The sequence below is a fragment of the Mytilus californianus genome, unplaced genomic scaffold (assembly GCF_021869535.1).
Source record: "Mytilus californianus isolate M0D057914Y unplaced genomic scaffold, xbMytCali1.0.p SCAF_12, whole genome shotgun sequence".
NCBI classification, from domain to species: Eukaryota; Metazoa; Mollusca; class Bivalvia; order Mytilida; family Mytilidae; genus Mytilus; species Mytilus californianus.
Genome location: NW_026262604.1, coordinates 54,135,075 through 54,155,960, shown reverse-complemented (window position 1 = coordinate 54,155,960; position 20,886 = coordinate 54,135,075). Strand labels below are relative to the sequence as shown.

Below are 20,886 nucleotides of genomic sequence, written 5' to 3'. Positions count from 1 at the left end.
TATTGAGCATATTGTAAGACTTAATTTTTATTTATATTTAAATGAAAGGTTAACAGTGTATATGTCCATAAATCAATCTTACTCTGTTGCTTGTTTGACTGATCCACTTGACTTATTTCCTTAAAAATCAACATTGAAAGACTGATTATAATCGATTTTGCGTTCTATTGATTAATGGTATTACATAAAACGCTTCTATTTGTCGCGTGAAATAATTCCAGACTTACCGTATTTATATATTTTAATATTAAACATTTTTTTACTGCCAAAAAACACCCTTTTTCTTATTGAGTGTCTGCATATTTATAATTTTATATCAGAAAATATCGCGACTCCACAAAAGAAACAGTTTTCTCGATTCGCACTTTCCATAGACTGATAATTGCATGTTATCATAGACACAAGTCCTACGCCAGACGCGTGTTTTGTCTACAAAAGTCTCATCAGTGACGCTCGAATCAAAAAAGTAAAATGCCGAATAAAGTACGAAGATGAAGACACAAAATTCCGAAATCATTACACTGGAGTAAAGGACACAAACGATTATAAAAACAGAGCTGTATTCATGACCTTGACGAAGTAAAATCATTTGGTTATTACCTTTTTTATTATATGAAAATGTGAGATACTTTCATAATGCAAAAATAAAATGGAAAAAGGTCTGCTTTAATAAAAACTACTATGAAAAGTCATTGATTTCAAATTAAAATACATATACGTTTGCCTGTTTTATTTACAATCTAAAGTGTTCCGATTCCAACATATGAAATTAGACAAGTTAAAAGAACATGTTGAACCGAAAACACCTGAAAAAGCTCTATAAAGCCTTGAATGATTTTGTCAAATTTCACACGGGTAATCGTTTTCCATTTGACATTGTCAAGTATGTGTCTTATCGTCTATCTATATCTTATACCAAAGCATATTTGTTAAGATTGTGTATTTAAACAAAATATAAAATTATGTAATAAAAATGAATAAGCTATAAACTGTATCACATGAAACGTTATTGGTTAACATAGTTCCTGGTACATATGGTACTTACAGTTTTTATCATGTTATAGGATGCGACTTAAATTCTCATTTTCCGGTCTCTTATTGTTAATTGTAATTTAAATTTTATTCTGAGTGGAACAATCATATATGTATAGATTAATTCAACATTTGACCAGAATGAATGCAATAAAAATTGTATGTCTCGTAACTTTAAGGATAATTAGTACTCTTGGTGAAAATTCCAATAATGGTTTGTATAATTTTTTTAATCTAGTTTTCGAATAATATAGTTTTAAACAGTTTTTGGTTTTACACCAAATTATCTTTTCTTAGACATTTTCCAATATTCGTGTATATCAAGTATTATCATTTCCACTGGAACAAATATTACAGTATTTGTTGGTGATGGAATGGAGGATATAGAGTATTTGTTTCAACAGAATTTATTCCAACAGGAATAGATGTTATGGCATGGTTTTTAATAAAGATTTCAGGGGTACTTCTGTAAGGCGGAACAAATACACATTTACAATATGCATTGTTTTTGTATGTGTTCATGTAGTCATTTTATAACATTCCTATTGATATTTGACGAAAAAGTTTTCCACTACCTCAAATCAGTGCCTATTTACCATGTTTACATTTAATTTCCTATTCGATTTGAGTATTTTATTTATTTTGCTTTTAGATATGAATATTCTCAACCTCCCTTTGCATCTGTGTGTTGGCACATTTTATACTTAACTGTTACAAAATGTGTTAATACTTTTATTTTATATCTATATCCTACACCAAGTTGTATATGCATGTGTTTACTTATATATAGGTGTTTCGTGTTCTTATCACATCTCTTATTGTCAGGAGTGAACTGTCTCTCGATTGAAGAAAGTCGCTATGGAGAACTTCATTGTAGAAATATTTCAAGTGTTTCTATTAAACCATTTTGGTTTGACGAACACCAGAAATGTGCATATCATATTTCTTCAACAAGTCTAAATGGACGTTTAACAATGGAATGTCATGGTTACTTCACGTGCCATACTAATAACTATCGATCAAACCGACCAAAGAGGTATCAACACCCGAACAGACGTTTTCATTGTAACGGTAAGTCATTTAACATTAATATCTCTTCTAAGTGAGCAAGAAATTGTCATAACTGATGCAGCCTTTTTGGATATGTTGGTTATTGTATACATTGTGTAAGTGAATATTTTTACTCTTTTTTGTAAAATTTCATACTTTAAAAAAAAGGAAAAATAGGACACCGATTAATTATTTTTAAGAACAATATCTTGGAATTTGTATGGCTAATATCAATAGATATTTCTGTAAATGCAAAATCAAAAAACAATGTTGAGCAATAAAATAATCAACATGATCAACTTAGAATGAGAAAAATTAAGCCGAACATTATTGGACACCGACCTGACTTTAAGCTATTTCTAGAAATAACTGATGATGTTTTCCTATTAAACTATTGTTTATTTCACCCTTATTTTGATTGTTATAAAATGCAAACAAATTAAAAATCAAGAACATTGCCTTTAGAAAACAAACAATCTAAAAAGTATATGTATATGTTTTTAATGCTTTTACGGGAAAATATGAAACGTCTATCGTAGAATTAGTTAAAGTATCTACATTCATTTGCTGATTTTTTTATCTATTCGGAGTTTGACTGAAACGACTTTCAAACTTATCTCGTAACGGCTTTGTTGCGGATGTACATGAGTGCGGTGTGTTCATTTGCGATGAACGGTTATAAATTCCAACGATGAGAAAATAATATAGCTTCAAAACAATACACATCCCATATAGACGAGTGACATTAACCATAAAATTTCATTTTTAATGCTCCCACCTAACATACGGCTAAATCATATACCATTCGAAAGCACATCACATGTACTATCTTTTTTGCCCGGTCGTCAAATATTCGTATGGTGCAGTTTCAATCACGATGAAAGGTCAAGGACAGATAATTTCTAATTATACAAGATGTCAGTATTTTTACATATTCTGTCAATATCGGATTTTTAACAAATAGCGCCGTTTACCAGAAATTCCTGTGAAAATGATAACAATGCGTGAAAACCAAAATTTGTGTCTGTGATTCAATTAATTTTCACCATAAAACCAAATAATATATTTTATTTAGTGCTAAGGATGTTTTTGACCTCATCACATTACTGCAATTACGCTTCTTGTTAATTAAACAGCCAATTATAACAACCCATGCAGTTGCCCAAAATACCGTCATCTGCAAAAAGATATCCTTTTTAGCTGTTCTATCTTAAAACAAATTGTATGTAGTCAATATTATGCTGAAAAACATAAATCTTAAAAGTGCAAAAAGGTTAAAGGATATAAAACACAGGAAATTCATGCTTTTAGGGGAAAGTTTGGGAGCGAAACTTTGATTTTTCAATATTTGTATGTTTTCTTGGTTGCTGATGCCGAAGTAAAAGCTATTATAAACTAGTCGCTGAAAATGTTCTTCATGCCTAGCCGAAGTATTTAATCCTATCAAAGTACGTAATTTCTTGTAAATAAATCGAGACATGTTGCAATTATATTTACTTACATTATTTTTTTTGATTTGGAAATTCTAGCAATTCGCTATAACATTTAATAATAACAATAATATTTACACTTCCTGACTAGTTAACATATTAGTATATTTAATATAAAGATGACTGATTGATTGTTGGTGTTTAACGCAATTTTCAGCACTATTGGCTACTTAAGTATTTTTGCAGCGATCAGTTTTTATTGGTCCACGGAGTGCCCAGGGAACCACCGACCTTTGGCAGGAAAACTGGCAATCTCCGTCAACAATATATTAGTTATATTTATTAGTATCAAGGACGAAATTACTATGTAGGTGTCACAACAAAAGATCTACCAATCAGCATCAATAGCCTTTTGTTAAAGTAGGCAACCTCTTACCAAACAAAGCAGTTTTGATATTAATGTTTACTTCAGCATATGTTACAAATCAATTTCTTAATAGAAACTGAAATATAAATGCATTTGAACCGCTTTCACTTCAAATTTAAATGCCCATGATTTAGCATTAAAATTTCAATGTCGATGTGCAACATATTAATATTTTCATTTAAGGCATTCAGAAAAACATATGTTAGTAGATCGTCTGTCAAGCATTGATTAAATATTGGCTTATTTTAAAAGATAGCACATGGACATTAAGAATATATACTGTTAAAATGAACTTATTTTATTCTAAAATATCTATACAATTGTGAGAAATGAAAATTATGGTTGAATGTTTTCATTTCTTTTAATTGGTTTTAGTGCGAAGGTCTTTAAACAATAATAAGTGATATTAGTTGACATGAAAAAAAAACGTACAAAATGGTATGTATAAGTGTTAAAAACATGGGTTAAAACAACCTGACTAAAATTCAGATCTATCACGAGAGAGAGAGAGAGAGAGAGAGAGAGAGAGAGAGAGAGAGAGAGAGAGAGAGAGAGAGAGAGAGGAGGTTTATAACATTCGTTTTCCATTCGTTTGATGAGTTTGAGCTTTTGGTGTGGTCATTGAAAATGGAATTTCTGTTTTGAATTTTCCTTAGAGTCGTTTTTTTTTTTGTTGTTTTACTTTTTTATGTCTTGTATCGATATCTGAGTTTTAAGTTCTGTTGTCTTTTATTCGCTCAGCTTTGAATCATCTGGTTTACTTGTCTTTTGTTGAAAGAAGAAAGAATATAACAGGGAAGGCAACAAAAAGCAAAATGATCCCTATTTGCAGATGGTGTTTTTAGGGCAACTTCAAAAGCTTCATTAGAAGGCTGCATCCTGACCTATATCATATTAATTGCAGTTTGAAATGATGAAAAAATGATCTAGGCCTATAAACGATACATCTATTCTATTTTTTACATATAAATATTCAAACCTCAGGAAACATTCAGCTTTTATTGCAACTTTATCATTTTTCGAAGTTTTTTTCAAGAAATGCAATTTTCTGTAAATATTGCGCAATCACCATTTTAGTTTGCAACTGTTTGGAATCATGGGATTTTGTTTTCTAAGGTTCAGATAATATTTAGAAAAAAATTATCATACAAGTACCAAAAAAGGGCATTTCGTTTAATTCTAGCAAAATTTAGGAATGTTCAGTTTTGACCTTTGATTTAACGGAAATTGCACCGTGCGAATTATTGACGACCAGGCAAAACAGAAAGTACAGTTAATAGGCTTTCGAATGATATATAATATAGCCTATGTTAGGTGGGTGCATAAAAGTCGTTAACTACGCGTCTTTTTGAAAACTTTCACTCGCCTAATACTAACAGGCAAATAAAAATGTTTTGCTCCGCAACAAGATAAGTAAATTCATAAAACATTCATTCATATAAGTAACTTTATCTGAGTTATCTCCCCTTAAATGGCAAAAAGGCAAAAATGTTATCAAACAAAAAATATTCTGTATTTGTACGAAACAATTTATTTCATTCAGTTAAACATTTTACAAATGAATTGTATTCTTCTCTCAAAATGTGCCCATTTCAAGAACGATTTTCTGAATATTTCGCTAAACTAAGACTGACCACAAAGATTTACATCTAGGTAATTATAGGATTGTTACCATCCTTCAGCATGTACAGGTAAATCTAAAGTCTATACAATCATAATGTATTGTATTTGAATATTTTGATTAAGGCTTATTCCATTTTGTTGGCTACCAAAAGTTAAGATTCTATTTAAATATATTGAATATATGGAAGTTTGCATTTGGACACTTGTACTGAACTTATATAAACTACCAACTTCAATCCATAAGTAAACGACATGGTTTTCATTGAAAAGAAACAATCGTTTTATGACTTAATTAGTGTAAAGTAACTATTCTTAATAAATACACTAAAACTAAATAAAAAGTATGACTTACATAAAATTGATTTATGAAAGATAACGATAATGCAGAATTTTGTTGGAAATCAAATTCATGTAGTTCATCAATGATATAAGACGATCAATACTGAGCACCATTTTTAAGAAACTAAAAGGATATCTTGTATTATTTTGAATATAATCAAATAAACATATAATTTTCCTTAACACCTTCTCCAAACTGTTATATGTGTGATCATATTTTGGGACAATTAAAACAAACGCGTAAATGAAACCCTCAGGTCAACATGCAGATATCAGCAATATCTTATATATACATGTCTAAATTGAAAACAACGATCAAACCTATGATTGCGTTGGATAAAAACCGCAATTTTTATACGTGTGCATGCAAAACAAATTTCTTTGAAGAGGGGTCTAAATACAGCACAAACAACACATATATGCATGAACCATAAGTAACGCTACACATCGATTAAACGATCTGTGAATTAACTGAAAAAAACACAAATCTTACATTAAATATTATCTAATTGACCAAATTAAATTTAGAAACAAGCACAATTGACCAATAAATATGCTCCATCCTTGGTTCTGGTAAATGAAAGGTAGCAAGACAAAAAGAAACCGGGCTTATAATATTATGATGTCTTACACCAGACGCGCCACTTGCCTACCTTAGTTAGTCTCGAATCGGAACAGTGTAAAGGACAAAGTTTACAACCATTGAGAAACACAACTTCTTCTCAATTTAAACAATTAAGAGATCTGTTCATTGTCCATGAGATACATAAATGGCCTTTATAGTTCAATTATTATGTTTAAGGAAAGATTGTTACTTTGTTTGCCGTTTGTAATGTAAGATTGTGAATTCGTTTGTTGCGTTTATATGACAGAGTTACTGGTAACTGGTAATTGCAATTGTATAAAGCATGCCATATTTGAATTGATAATTAAAATAATGAGGATCAATTCTTTATATCAAGATATTTGAGGGGCTTTGGTTGCTAAGTAGTTAAAGTAGTTCAACTACATAATTACTAACCTGTCACCTGAGATTATACAGTCGAACCCAGCACGTGGCAAGAGCGTTTGACTTCATTCCTAATTGACTATAATTACCGGTTTGCCTGCCGAACGTCAATGATTCTCTCCATAAACTCCGGTTTTCTTCACCCATAAGTGCCTGCAACGATATAGCTGCCAGTGCTGCACGTAGCGTTAGACATAATCACTTAATCAAGCAATCAACATTTCAAAACTTAAAAAAAGTATACTAATGTATTATTTGTAGACTGTTTTCCACTATACTCTGGAGATATAGCAAGAATCAAATGCCAGGCATCCAGTGCAGTAAACATTGACAATATGAAGTATGATAACGAAATTTGTGAAGCTCCCATGTTGTCCAAAAACCAATATCTCTCAGAAAAGAAAATATGTGAAAATTCGTTTACATGTTCCATCGAAAACACTGATAAAAATGAAAGCATTGATGTTCACTGTACAGGTTTGTGCGTACTTAAAATAGTCTTATTCTGGTATATGCCCATTTTTTGGTTAGTTTTAAACAATGGCATAACAAAAAATTGTTTTAAAGATATTTAAAAGACTGTTGATTTAAGTAAAATGTAAGGCTGATTGCTAGCTGTGTTTCATTCAATTTAACTTAAACATAGGCTAACAATAGCGATGGTCGTTCAATTATAACAAGTTTGACATGTTTATAAGTTCAAAGCGATATATTACTGCACCAAGGATATGAATTTTACTAACATTGCTATTACAGGGACAATATAATGGCTCGTATCGTACCTCCCTTTAAATTTTCATTAAGTATTTCCTGCTGAGGGGTATGTGATATTTACCTAGCTGATGGAACACGATTTGTGCTAGATTACAATTACAATTGAAACTAAATCATGTCTGTTTAAGTTAACACATGCGGCGGAGTACAACTAAGCTGTTGTGAACTACCGTAATATCATCTGTCAAACATAAGAGTATCAAAATTGAAGCAAAATCATAAAAAGCTCGAATTTGTAAAATAGTAAGAGCAATTTCTGACCAGCTTTTTAAATGTGTTACCTGCAGTGATAATACAGTAATGTAAAAATTTGATAACATCAACATTTCAAATAAATGATAAAGATTTGTGCAAGCAGAAATTAAGAAATAAACATGTATATGGGTATTTCAGAATTATAGAAGACTAAAGACCGAGTAACATAAACCTTACCAAAAACCGGGGTTCTATAAGGTGCTTCTGAGAAAAAACAAACCCTGCTCCACATATCTCAGCCGTTGTGTTGTTAATGTAGGTACAAATTCAGTGATAACTCTAATTCGGTGATGTCACATTAGACGAAAAGATGATGGGGTTTTGGTTACGACAGTTGAAATATATCCGTCGTCAACTATAAAACAGATATTTTATATTGTTCAACCAACTCGTGATGGCGTCCATGGAATTTTTGAAGGAAGGACTTCAACTTCACCACTTGGAATTCTTTAATAGCTTCTTTGTAAGCAGCAAGTCCGTATCAAGAAAATCATGATAGCAAGTATTGTGTCATCTAGGAGAAATATATATATATATATCTACTCCATATGCAAGCGATGCTGAAATGTTGCTATATAGAGATAGAACGTTCACAGTTGGGACGCTCATTTAATCTTTTGCGTTGTAAAGTTTTAACCTAATATCATTGTCAATTTTAAGATATGAATCAAAATATGAGAAAGACTTAATTTTATCTATTGTATCCTTCATTTCAAAATCAAGAGGATATATATGTTCCACACTTTGCATTATCTAATGACCGGACATTATCTTTATAGCGGAAGGTGACTTTTAAGAATGATGCTAGTTTCTTTACGTTCTCCCTTAGAAGCTCCTGTATGACATCTGTCTAGTATAAAAAAGGGAACAAGTTGGCAAGAAGAGAAGCACAGTTGGTTCTAATGGGAATACTGATTGTATGTTTCCTTTTGGTGTTTTGAAGAATTATATATGGTCCCTAAGAGGTCTTTTGTGGTTGTGTCATTGACCTCCTACCGTATTGATGTATTCCTTTTATTATTGGAAGGTGGGGTTTCCGCTAGACTAACGGTTTCGGCATTAAACCAGTCAACACAAAATGCTGACAACAGGTCTGGTGATACCCTCGGACAAGTCAACCAGCAGTGGCATCGACCAAGCAGGTGTGAAAAGTCGAAAAAAATACTAGGCTTATTTGTTACTCCAAGCGAGCGATTCGTCTAGATAAGGCTCATCAGTTAGGCTCGAAAGAAACAAAAATCAAAGGCAAACATCAAAAACGAAGTTCAAGAGCATTGCAAACATTCCTAAAAGTTGTCACAGATGTAAAAAGTAGTGGAAAAAATTGCTTGAAAACGGACTATCAAGGTTTTACTAAGGATTGATGTATTATATTTATCCGTCTTGTCTCTTAAACAAAAAGAGAAATCATTGCCATTTGGATCGTGTCGAAACTTGTTTTTATACTAGGTAAAACATATTGCGATGTTTACATGTATGTGTAACCGAATATTAGAGAAAATTAGAATGCATGTTCAAGTGCATATCTCTGTTTTCTTTTTCTTTCCGGTATGTTCAAATAAAGCGGAATACCCGCAAGGAAATCTGGTTTTGCTATTAAAATGACAGATATATCAAAAGGAAAACGAGCCGAATTTCGATTTCCATCTTAAATGACAGTAGTTATTTGAATATTAGTCATTTGTTATTTTCAAGCTATAATTTCATTTATGATGGGTTTAGTAATTATGAATACAAGAAAATGTTATGTGTAATACAATCAATGGCATTCGTTCGATATCAGTCATAGAACGGTTGTACAGGCTTGAAAGAGACACATTTCTAAGTACATATATATACTAAGTGTATATGGTAAGGCTGCTACTATACCACACGTCATTATAATCCCCAAACAAAATAATCTTCGAAATTCAATTGGTGTTTCATATTTAAAAATATCAAATCATTTGATACTTTTAAATAAATTCTTCGACGCAAAACATTTGATAAAAAGATATTTTATTTGAAAGGAGAATACCATGTGGTTTCTTCAATATCACACCCATTTCAATATGATATACGTTTGGTTTAACATGGTAATATAGTGCTATTTTATGTTTGGAAAGGTGTCTATTACCTAGGACCGTATGATGACCTTTATACATTTTCCCCATATTTTTGGGTGGTTCATTGGTTTACTGTCTTTTTGATAGATATCTTAAATTCCCTTCGAAAAATGATTTATCACATCAAAATGAAAGCATAAATCATGTGTGAAATAGAAGCTTTTTCCTTCTCGCTAAAAAAGAAAGACCTTTAAAGTAACAGATCATTAAGATGGGACGTTTAGGCTCCGACATTCCAAAATTCAAAGCCTAGAGTGTTTTTTTTCTTCTTTAAATTCACTTTTAATTTTTAAAATCTATCAAGCCTGTTTTGTGCGACTTATTTTTCTATGACCAATGCATCTGAAAACTTCCTGCAATCCAGAGGTCAAACAGTCAAACTTATATAACCGAGGAAATAACAATAGGAAATTGTTATGATACCAGTTTCGACTTATATGTAATCATTTCTATTTAAGTTCGCATACCAGTTGATGACACAAGTACAAAATCTCATGGTAGGCTTATTTATTAAGACATTGTTTGTTCAAATAAATTCAAAAGTTTCTTTTTCTTTTTGCTTTGTTAATTTTTGTTAAAAATGTTATACTTTTATCATTTTATTGTATTTCATTGACGATTGTAATCATTATTCTTTAAATAATGTTTAGCGTATTTTTTTCTGAAAGTGAAATGACTTTTGTCCAAATAGTTTTTCAAAAATTCCATTAAATTTTGACAACGTCATATTGATGTTTGAATATGACAGAAGATAGATTCTTCAGTTGTGTAATTCATACGCAATCCAATCAATGTCAAAAGTTCATGCATATGGAAAAAAAAAAAACTTAATGAGTCCAATCATACTAATACTATTCCAAAGTGTTATATTAATATAATACAACGAGGGGATGCGAAAGATACCCATCAGTCGAAAATAAACTGACAACGCCACGGCTAAAAAAGATAAGAAACAACTGACAATCAACAGTACACAAAACACAACATAGGATTTGATATTTTGGAATAAACAGAATCAGTATTATGCAGCAGGACAATAAACATTATCAAATTGTGAACATTTCACATCTGTTTTATGTTTTGCTATTTTAGTTGGCAAACCAGTTGATGACAGTAGTACGGAATCTCATCGTAAGTTAATGTATTAATTAAATGTTATTCCAACTAACACCAGCAATTTTCTTTAAGTAGTGATTTTTTAATTGATTGTTTATTTCTTTAATGTTTTTGTAATAGTTATTTGTTTGTTACGTTTTGCACTGGCACTGAAATAATACAACTGTTTTTATATTTTGAATATAATGTATTTCAGGTGGCTATAGTATACCAGATGATGACGCAAGTAAGAAAACCATTGGTATGATTGATGATGTACGATTGCCAATGAGACAACTCTCCTCAAGAGACCAAATGACATAGAAGTTCACAACTATAGGTCACCGTAAAAGTCTTTAACACTGAGCAGAACCTATACCACATAGTCAGCTATAAAAGGCCCTGATATGACAAATGTAAAACAATTAATACGAGAAAACTAGCAACATGATTTTTGTACAAAACAATGAACGAAAAACATATATGATATACATCAACAAAGGACATTCACTGAGATACAGGCTTCTGACTTGGGACATGCACATACAGAATATGGATGAGTTAAACTAGTTAGTTGGCACCAAACTCTCCCCCTAACCTAGGATAGTGGTGTAACAGTACAACATAAGAACAAACTATAAAAATCAGTTGAAAAAGGCTTAACTCATCAGATCGATATAAAGTAGAAAAACATCTCTAACAAAACATAGACCGGACGTTGTAGGGTATTCATACATCCCCAATACTAAAAAGACACTTAGTACATATCTGAAAGTGCTCGCAGTTACTGAGAGCTAGATCAAAGCCAATAAATACTATTAAAAATCATACATCTCAGAATAAAATACCAACCAGTACACACATAACATCAAATGGATTTAGTCTAAAGACGTCATTAACAGTCAGAGAAAAATATGACCTTGTGTAATGCATGCTAACCAAGACTTCATTGGTATAATAACATATTTAATGACGTCCCTAGAATGAGTTCAATTACAGACGTATCACTTTAATTATGGGGATTAAATTTCCTATCGGAAAAAAAAGTCTTGCGTATTTTATTTTTTTTTTCGCAATTTCAAGAATCAAATGATGTCCATCATACTGCTCGTGTGCATTTGATAAATTATAAAGAGAGGGTTCTCCGATTTATACGTATTTCTGGTATAACAAACATGCCTTAAATTATCAGTTGAACAATTTAGAAATTAGTAAGAACCTAAGGTTGCAACTCCTTCAGGCAAAGTTGACGTTTGTTGAATTTGGCGATTGTTTTTATTTTTTCATAAAGCTCCTCCCGTGTTTCGGTACTAGTTCAATTTTTGCTTTTGGTGTTCCTAATGAATGCAAACCCTGAAATGCGCTTTTTATACTTTGAAATGACAGAATTCGTATTATGCAGCAGGACAATAAACATTATCTTACAGTGAACATTTCACATCTGTTTTATGTTTTGCTATTTTCAGTCGGCAAACCAGTTGATGACAGAAGTACGGAATCTCATGGTAAACTAATTTATCAATTAAATGCTTGTCCAACTAACTCCAGCAATTTTCTTTAGGTTCTGATTTTTTAATTGATTAGACATAAGAAGATGTGGTATGAGTGCCAATGAGACAACTCTCCATCCAGGTCAAAATTTATAAAAGTAAACTATTATAGGTCAAAGTACGGTCTTCAACACGGACCCATTTCTCACACCGAACAGCAAGCTATACAAGGCCCCAAAAATTAGAAGTGTAAAACCATTCAAACGGGAAAACAAACGGTATAATCTATATAAAAAACGAGAAACGAGAAACACTTTTGAACTACATCAACAAACGACAATTACTGAACATCAGATTCCTGACTTAGGACAGGTGCAAACAATTGCAGCGGGTTTAAACGTTTTAATTGTACCAAACCTTCACCCTTATTTGAAACAATAGTGTATCACCACAACATAGAAAGATACCCTATAAAATATCAATTGAAATGGCTTTACTCAATAGTTTATTTGTTAAATGTTTTTGTGATAGTTATTTGTTTGTTACGTTTTGCACTTGCACTGAAATAATACAACTTTTTATATTTTGAATATTATTTATTTCAGGTGGCTATAGTATACCGGATGATGACGCAAGTAAGAAATCCCTTGGTAGGTAAATTTAGAAGTCATTTCTGCCTTTCTTTTGAAAAGTCTTTAGAAATTGTTCTGAAGATGAGTTCTTTCAAACTCCCCAGTGCAATCTCCTTTTGATTTTTCTCTAATTAAGGTCTTTCCTTTTCCAAAAGGGAAGACCTCTCAATTGTTTACGAACAACAATTGACATTTCGATTGCTAAGGTCTTTCCTTTTTCAAAAGGGAAAGACCTCATTGTATTTGTTCTCATTATTAAGGTCTATCTTTTTCTAAAAATGAGATTTGACCTTTCCGTAAGGGGCATAACTCCCCGTTAACGGTGTGCAAAAAGACAAAATTAGCTTTAACTTTTAAACCAAAGGTCCTAGACCCGTGTGGTCTTTAGAATTGATATCGGAAACCAATGACCTTGACAAAATTTTCAAAATCAAAAGTCAACGTCATGTCCCAGTTAGCGAATTATGTGTTTTTAATCTTATTTAAATGGTTTTAAGAGTGTTTTAAAGCTTATTTTTATGTTGACCCTCACCTTTGACCTTACACTTTGTCTCAGATAACCATTATACTTAAAGAAATCGTTAATAATAAAAAATGTTTGGGTCATTAAGGTGCAACATTGCTACTGTTTGACCGAACTGATTTGACATTACTGTAAAGGGCATAGCACCCGACAACTATTTCTGAAAAGACAAAACTATTTTTAACTCTTAAACAAAAGGTCCTAGCCCAATAAGATATGTTGCAATGATATCAGAGACTAACGACCTTGACAAAGGTTATAAAATCAAAGATTAAGGTCATGTCCCGGTTATCGAATTATGTTTTATTGATCCTATTTTAGGTGTTTAATGTATGTTTTAAAGCTTTCCGATGCATTCTACATCTGTTTAGATAAATATTCTACATTCTGAAAAGGAAAAAAACCTCTCAATTGTTCACGAAAAATTGACATGTTAAGTATTACTACTTTTTTCACTTGTGTGTAATATGTGCTTTGCAACATATTCAAAAAAATATTTGTTACATGATGTCATAAAATTAATTCGTTTTTATTAGGGTATTGACATCGTTTAAAACAAATTTGTACATTCTCCGTTGATAAATTTTAGAATGACGCTAAGTTGATATTAGATGATTCATATTCTATTTGGTCATATGGCTCTTCACGTGTTCCACCTTGACTTTATATTATTAAGCTTTGCGTGTTCCTGATGAATTTAGGGGCCTCGGTGACCAAGTGGTCTTAGTAATCGAACTATTGTATCAATAGTCGGTCAACATTGCGGTTGTGTGTTTGAAAACCCGCACGTGGCAAGTGCGGTCGATTCCAATCTTAATTGACTAGGATTGCCAGTTTTCAACCAAAGGTCGGTGGTTTTCTTCGGGCACTCCGGCTTCCTTAACCAATAAAAACTGACCACCACGAAATAGTACAATAGTAAAAAGTGAAAGTTGTGTTATAAACCAATCAAGTCATCAATCTTGATGAAGTTTGATTCAGAATAGCGCTTCGAACGCATTCAATTTATATAGTTTTATTTTTACTTTAAGACCCTTTTTGTCACATAACTGCAAACGAATTCAGGTATTTATGATGCAGTTATATGTTGACTAATTTAATGTCAATGAACATTGAAACCATATGCATTTTTAATAAACATAACGAATCTGTTAAATAAGTCCGAAAGGGATGTTTTCTTAACCGGAAGTATTAAAGTATCTACCTTATTAAAATAAAGAAACCATATATTATTTGTTATCAGTGTAAAGTGGCACGAGTTGAATATCCTTCGATATTTTAAATTCTAGGATTAGGTATTGTTTTTATTACATTAAAAATAGATTTATATCAATTCAAATAAAGTAGAAAATTGAAGAAACAATATGTTTTTCTATGCGTTATTATTTACTTTTGATGCAACGTCATCAACAATATCTTGACAACACCCATTGTTGCATGGCGTCAGAATGAAATTGTCGGATTTATTTCACTGGCAATACTTAAAATAATAAAGACTTCTACATATTATGCACTACAGATAAACAATTTCACTGGCATCCTAAAAATATTGTTAGATATTTAGCGTTTACCGCACAGTAATTCTCAAAATTTGTGATTTTTAACTAAACAAATTTCTTTTTCATAATTAATTTCCGAATATTTACAAAAACTGTAAAGAGCAAAACGTATCAGCATGGCAAGATATGCAATAGAGTCAAATAACCGAAATTTTGTGTCGCCTCCCAATTGAAGTCATTGCCCTTTTATGCCGATTTTTTCCAAATTTAGCATTTTTGCCTATAATCTTGAAAACTATAATAGATAGATAAAAATTTAAAGGCAAAAATGATCAGCAAGACAAATCTACAACTAAGTCATCACAGCCAAAATTTGCAGGCGACTCCTTATTGGAGTCATTACCCTTTAATGATAACTTTTACCAAAATTACTTTAAAAGGGGGGGGGGGGGGGTATCAGCAGGATCAGATCCACAAATACGCAAACATGACTGTAATTCTTAATAGAGTTTTTACCTTTAAATGAAGATATGTACTAGACTGTGGCCATTGTTGAAGATAAAAGTGATCGACACAGGCTCTATAGAGCCTCCAGTTAAATTTCTCTTGGAATTTGGTATATTTGCTAAACACATTACTTGCACAGAGATTTCATTCTTAAAAGAGAAAAATACATGGTCTTATATCAATTTACTTATAACAATATAAGTAGTCTTTATCCATTTTACTGAATGACATACATTCAATTTGTCCATATGGTACTCCATGGCAACCATGAAAGTCTTTCATGTGGTACTATATGACACACATATATCTATTCCATATGGTACCAAATGACATAACGATACATATAAGTTTTCCATTTGATAAAAAATGGTCGTGAGACAAAATGATTATACTACGAAATAGTGTTTGTTTTGATACACGTACCACGTAGATGATACGAAATTATAAAGGTACGAAATTACTTTAATTAACTCAAACCATTGGATACCTTATCATTTAACATTTAAGTTTTTTAATCAGTTGCGTGCATTATGTAAGAAATTGCCCCTTTATTAATAAAAGCATTACTGGTTCATTACAGACTAACAAGGCATTAATACTGGACCATTATGAAAAATCAGGCCTATTATGAATAAACAGGGTTTGTTTCTGTTAAATCGACTTATGACTATTGAACAGCGGTATACTACTGTTGCCTTTATTCATTATGCAAAAACAGTGTCATTGTGAAAAAAACAGGGACATTATGAAACAACAGGGACATTATGAATAATCAAAGCTATTACGGATTTTCAGTTGTTATCAATTTAAATACACTTCTTGGGAAGAGAAACACTAAGAAATTGAAATTTTATTTGACGCAGTTGTCAAGTTAATTATTACATAATACATTCTACGATGTGTTCAATTTATTTTATTTTGAGTTGTATAATCCAGAATGAAGTCGTAGATTTTGTATGCCATAAATTGCTTTCAATAGGACAATAATTAAACTATATTGACATTGGCATGTTTTTCCATCATATCACTTTAAAAGTTTCTTTTTAATATTGCATTTGGTATAATCATATATAAACTATTTCTCCACACAAAAAAACTGATTTGACTGGTTAAATAATAGACATTGACGGTTTGGTTAATAAAAGTGTTAAGAAATGGATGTTTTCAAAATGACACTGGTATTTGTCCTGGGTCAGAAATAATGGTGTCATTACAGGCATCCTCGACCATATAACAGGTCCATTGTGAAAACACTCATTAATTGATTCTATAATATGTACATATACATTTTTCGATTTTATTTTTTATAGGTTTTTCAAACTATACATTTATTGTTGGAGGAATAGTAGGAGTGTTACTCGTCATATGTATTATTGTTGGAGTTTGTCTAATTAGGTATAACAGAACGTTCTTTTTTGTGTGGTATGAAATTCGAGATAGCTTATCAATGAATTTATAATAATAGTCATGAGACGGAGAACAAATTTAAGAACAACAATTGAACAAGGCTGCATCGAATATTTGTTTATTTAACGTCCAACTCCAAATATGTGAAACATGTCCAGGAGAAATTGGCAATATATAAGTTCGCGTGTTCAGTTAAGGCCCGGAGAAAGAAAGGTAGTTTTCAACCACGACTTACAAAAGAAGTGTCCTGATATATCATTGAATCTTTATAACAATGGTATTGATAAGAGCAGACTAATAAACAAAGTTTTTGATCTATTTTTTTTTGGACAAAGATAGATAAACCAGCAATACTACATAGCACGAAACAATTTACACTAAACGTAAAGGCAATTTGTTTTCTTTTTATATCTTGTTTATGTTATTTCAGTAATCGATATTCTTGTCGCTGTTAATAGAATAGTAAATGTATAAGAAATAACAATTCTTCGAACTGTTTGAAAATAACTCGCATGGTAATCATAAGGGATTTAGGTTACCATCATTTAGCCATTTTTAAGGCTTGAAGTAAAAAACAATATATATTGCATGTAACTGAATGAAAATTACAAAAAAATTATATATAATGTTTTACTGTTGTGCGTTTGTTTTTCTACATTGGCTAGAGGTATAGGGAGAGGGTTGAGATCTCAAAAAACATGTTTAACCCCGCCGCATTTTTGCGCCTGTCCCAAGTCAGGAGCATCTGGCCTTTGTAAGTCTTGTATCATTTTTAATTTTAGTTTCCTGTGTATAATTTGGAGTTTAGTATGACGTCCATTATCACTGAACTAGTATACATATTTGTTTAGGGGCCAGCTGAAGGACGCCACCGGGTGCGGGAGTTTCTCGCTGCATTGAAGACCCATTGATGGCCTTCGGCTGTTGTCTGCTCTATGGTCGGGTTGTTGTCTCTTTGACACATTCCCCATTTCCATTCTCAATTTTATACTGTAAACCTAAATAACATTCGAAAAGAATAATACCTAATCTCCACTTGTAGGAAATGTAACTGCAGGGAATGCCGTAGTGCACATAGAAAGAGCAAGGAAAGGGTTATGCCAACATTAAATCCAACATACGATCTTTCTGGTAGGCCAAACAAAGAAGAAAATAACCACCAAGCTAACGTCGTCGATGCTCCTGGAGCACTACAATTTTCAACATCACATACAGTTTATTTTGACAACAGGACAGATTATAATGTATATGCAAAGGTCAATAAATTATGCCATATACAACAACCTGGAATCCAGACCAAAAAAGAAGAGCCAATAACGTATCCACATCCTCGGAACACAGTAGATGATTCAGACAACATGTATGATCATACAGTGCACAATGCTGTCCATGACATCTGCGATGGTGATTACGGCATTGCACGCAGAAGAATTACAGATGATGACTATGATGTATCTGGGAACTATTGTCAGTCACTTAGCAACAATGCAGACCCTGTGTACACCTGAGTTTGAGTAGTTCAATGAATGCTTTAGTGGTCGATGACTAATTAACTTATTTTGATGAAGCACACACTCTTTTGCTGGCTTATTTTGATTTAATGATCGAGTATGTAGATATTTGGAGTGTATTAAAGTCAAAAGTGAAATTACAGTAAATTGACGAATTTTAAAATTCATGAGTATGAAACCTTCTGTACCTATACCAAATTAGCCTGTCTAGACACTGTGTTGTTCTTTGTTGTTTGTCTATGTATGTATATATATTTTCCATGAAGGGTCGATTGAAAGTGATTGCTCAGGTTTATAGTACTGATCAATACTTTTGTCAATTCCTATTATCTTTAAATGTATAATATAATAGTAACAGTTCGTACATCAGCATATCTACGCTATTGTGAGTTATTTAAATTCAGAAGGAGATAACCAGATACAATCTTGTCAGAGTCAACCTGTTGTTTTCGAACACGTAAAATATCGTAAGATAACCCACACCCGGGATGTTTATAATGTAATTTGTCATAAGGTTTGAAAATCTTACATTTCCTCTTGAACTTTAATCAAAAAAAAAATGAATAATGCATGATTTATAAAAGAAACTACATATAGATCAATCAGCTCACAATGTAATATTTGTTTTCTTAAAATCACCGAAAGCAAAAACCTGTCAACTATTCTTCTCTGTAAATAGTTTTGCACATGATTTGTGCAAAAGTTGAACATCTAGATATAAATAGAGCGTTGTTGATATTTCATAACCTGACTGGTGACCTGGAAAGTGATATTTATGTCAGAAATATTACGATATCCATAAATATACAGCTGACATTTGTTTTAAGATACAAATTATTAAGTTAGTCGGGCTTAAGTATACATTTTGACTCAGTCATTGTTTAATAGTCATTTTCTACAATTGTAAATCCTAGAAATTATGAACTTTGGTTTCATCTCAAATCTATTTCAACTTTATGTCAACATGTATGTAAATAATGACTTGTGTATAAAATATTCATTGTAAATATACCTTAAAGTAACTATAAATAAACTATTTCATCTTATCAAATTTGGTTTCATTTTCTAAGATGGTGATGTGTAGATGATTTATAGGTTGCACATAGAGTACCTGATTACCAGGGTCCAAACGACATGGATAAAAGTTACAAAGCGTAAAGACATTTGTATAAAATAAGGAGACGTTGTCTGATTTTCAAAGAGATAAAAATCACACAGACTTAAACACGAGAAGTTACGTAATTATTGGTCATCTGATAGCCGTCAACAATAAGCAAAACACATACCGTAACGTCATTTATAATTTTCCCGATAAAAAAAAATGTGAAACATTCAAACTAAAAAAGTAACGCCCAAATTTACGAAAATCAGATATACTAGTAACAGACAACATCAAACGACAACCACAACAATAACAGGCATTTGACTTGGAAAAGGAACATACAGAATATGACGGGGATATACATTTATGTGAGCGCCCAACTAACGTGGACAATGGTAAAACAGCACAATATAAGAACAAACTGTAAAATCAGGAAATTGCTTAACTCACCAGATCGGAGCAAAGTATAAAAATTTACTATTTTAAAGACAAAGAAAAAAGTATCAACCTAAAACTAATAGATAAATCGTATTCTCCTAGACTGTGTCTGTTTTATAAAAGAATTACGGTGCCTCCAAATTATGTAATTAAGATCAATATCTATTGCTGAAATCTAGTAGAAAACTTATATTACTGCAGCTAATCCATATGTTGATATGACAGTCAAACACCACATGTAATATTGAGTATGCAAAGAACACAAGCGGCAGGGTTGAACTTCTAGTAAAGGTTCTTAATTGGTCAATTAAAGGATAATAACTTAGCTGTTATCCAAAAGAAAATGTATGCCCATAAATAACACGTTTACATATATAATGACAACAATAATAAATAATTTTATTAATGCAGATCAAACAAATAAGATGTATTAAGACTTTAGAGAACCAATATAATAACAAGACAGTGCATACCATTTTTATTTGTGTAGCACATATTTGAGACTGTATAGATTAAAAGTTTCTTCAATTTTTCTTTCATATCAGGTTATATTTATTATTTTTGGTATACGTCAACAAAAAGGAACACAACAACCGTAATAACCAAAACACATCTGGAGGTCAACACGTAGTCTTTTT

The 20,886-nt window shown here is 31.7% G+C and overlaps 2 long non-coding RNA genes across 2 annotated transcripts; both read left to right on the top strand.

The window, feature by feature from the left end:
* The first annotated feature begins 1,099 nt into the window (after positions 1 to 1,099).
* On the top strand, positions 1,100 to 7,381 carry LOC127722459 (uncharacterized). The gene is made up of 3 exons (XR_007991741.1): positions 1,100 to 1,246; positions 1,858 to 2,103; positions 7,172 to 7,381. It is a non-coding gene; the product is annotated as an uncharacterized LOC127722459 (long non-coding RNA).
* A 3,756-nt stretch (positions 7,382 to 11,137) lies between these two features.
* Positions 11,138 to 17,211, top strand: LOC127722458 (uncharacterized). The gene is made up of 5 exons (XR_007991740.1): positions 11,138 to 11,175; positions 11,357 to 11,386; positions 12,606 to 12,644; positions 13,235 to 13,279; positions 17,101 to 17,211. It is a non-coding gene; the product is annotated as an uncharacterized LOC127722458 (long non-coding RNA).
* The last annotated feature ends 3,675 nt before the right edge of the window (positions 17,212 to 20,886 follow it).